This window comes from Macrobrachium rosenbergii, chromosome 25, assembly GCF_040412425.1.
Source record: "Macrobrachium rosenbergii isolate ZJJX-2024 chromosome 25, ASM4041242v1, whole genome shotgun sequence".
NCBI lineage: Eukaryota > Metazoa > Arthropoda > Malacostraca > Decapoda > Palaemonidae > Macrobrachium > Macrobrachium rosenbergii.
The window spans coordinates 43,679,410-43,681,909 of NC_089765.1; the positions used below are offsets into that span (position 1 = coordinate 43,679,410).

The 2,500-nt window shown below is 35.7% G+C and overlaps 1 protein-coding gene across 13 annotated transcripts in view; it reads right to left on the bottom strand.

Annotated features, from left to right (window-relative positions):
• RhoGAP93B (MyTH4 and RhoGAP_KIAA1688 domain-containing protein RhoGAP93B) overlaps positions 1-2,500 on the bottom strand; it is a 617,058-nt gene that overhangs the window by 235,784 nt on the left and 378,774 nt on the right. The window lies entirely within an intron of this gene.

A 2,500-nucleotide genomic window follows, 5' to 3' on the forward strand; every position in this document is an offset into this window, starting at 1 on the left:
ATTCCACAGAGGGCCGGCGGCGTGGGGCTTCAGGGCCAAACATTACAAGCTCACAATTTCATGTTTCTTTTGACCGCAAACATATGATCTCTCTCTCTCTCTCTCTCTCTCTCTCTCTCTCTCTCTCTCTCTCTCTCTCTCTCTCTCTCAAATCGGAAACATACTCTACAATATAAATATAATGGTGCATACGACGGTTGTACATTCTCTCTCTCTCTCTCTCTCTCTCTCTCAAATCGGAAATATACAATATAAATATAATGGTGCATACGACGGTTGTACATTCTCTCTCTCTCTCTCTCTCTCTCTCTCTCTTCTCTCTCTCTCTCTCTCTCTCTCTCTCTCTGTGGTCTTATATATATATATATATATATATATATATATATATATATATATATATATATATATATATATACATATACATATATGTGTGTGTCCTTAAAATGTAAATAGGTCTGTGGACTCACAATTACAGCAGGCAGTATATTTTCTTTTTTCTCCTTTCTAATCCACTTCTCATATTTCTTCTTTCTTTTCTATTCACTATTTAAGACAGACAAGCAGGACAACATAAAGGCCTTAATGAAAAAAGAGAGAAAGGAAAGTAGTATGAGAAATGTGATGTTAGAAGCCAGTGGAAAGAAACCAACATTTAAGAGCCAAATTTTCTAGACAAGGAAATGATTCTCACTGCCCACAGGATAAAAGGGCTTCAGTGTTTTTAGACTTGACCGGGTTGTAGCCTCTCTTAACAGATACTTGGCATTATCTGCACCTGAAAAAAGCCTCACGTACTTCAAAATCCGAGGGTTACAATGACTAAGAAAAGAGGGTTCGGATTGAAATTCAACAACCACGAGCTCACCTTCAGCGCACCAAGCGTCTGACTCCAACTGACGTTTTATTAAAATCGAAAAAAACATAACTTCTGACTCAAACTAATGTTTGATTAAAATCAAAATAGATGAATAAATAAATAAAATAAAATAAAATGAAAGTGTATCTCAAGGGGAATTTACAGCTTTGTAAGGTCAAATATTTGCCCCACAAATTAAATGCAACAATTGCTTAATTTTGTAGTAGCTAAAGTCTCACGCCTATTCTACATCTGTTCAAGCTTATAAAATCTGCTCAACGTACTTAATTATGTTTCAGCAACATAAAAGGTAGAATCGCTACATCTTAATAAAACTACAACTAACACGCAATGTAAATGAAAACATTCACTTCTGCAAAACAAGACTGCAATACAATATTACAATTTGAACAGAAGGTATTCACTCAAATTTAATAAAATGACACCAATCAACAGAAAACAAATCGCCACAGCACAATAAAATTTAGAAATCACAGAATTTGAGAACAACAGATTAGGAAAAACGTCCCATCAAGATCACACTGTTACTCTAAATGTTTTTTGGCTGCTGTCCAGCAACTGAGGCCCATCACCACATATCACATATCCTCTAGCCTTAGGTCAAATGAAACCAATTACAGAAGCTCCTCTCGACACAAGCGATTGGGAGAGCGATGCACTAACGATGTACTAATGATGTTTTATGACTTGAGGAAAACGGAAGCATTCCGAGAGACAATTTGGCTTTCAACGCATTTTTCGACGACCTTCGGAATAATCCCACGACCAGTCATAAATCCCCTTGTGTTATGAGGGAGTAAAGGATATTCACAAGGGTATGTGGGTGTTGGAAGGCCAACGAGCGATTTCCGCATCATATATATATGTATTTAACCTCTATGTGTCAGGAAAGGTTACAATATCTGTTTTAACATAACCGCATTCACATTTACGCACAGAGTACATAAATATGTAGGCTGATAAGTACGTACATACATAAATACATACAGTCTAAATAAAATAGACGCATGTAAGAACGTACAAACATACAAAACAACAATAATAAATGTGAAAGAAGTTGAATAAATAAAAAAAGTTAAATCTGCCATTTCTAAACATAAAAAGTCAGAGCAGGTTTTTCAAACATACCAGAAAAAATAAAGTGGCAACCGAAACTCCTCCTACTTAACAAGAGCATTAAGTATTCGTGTTCGTTCGTTTGTTTGTTTGAGAGAGAGAGAGAGAGAGAGAGAGAGAGAGAGAGAGAGAGAGAGAGAGCTACAGCTGGCAACACAACCACATACATTTCAGGAAGAATAAAAATTACCTATTACTTTCTATCTGTTAATACCGAATCGCTTCATCAAACAATAAATATTAAGAGTAAAAGATAGATTAAAAAAAATCTGTCTCGATAAATTCAACGGTTAAAGGTTCGCTTCCTCCTTTTTTTCAACTTTCACTTTCTCCCTCCTTCTGACGACCATATCCTGAGGATACCTGTTACTTGTTACCCGGTCAATGAACCTCTGTTCTTAAGTGCCTCTGTTACAATAACAATAAGAAGAAAAGAAGAACAACAAAATAATGGTAACTACAAGACCTACAACAACAAAGATATTAATAAGTAAATACGAACAACAG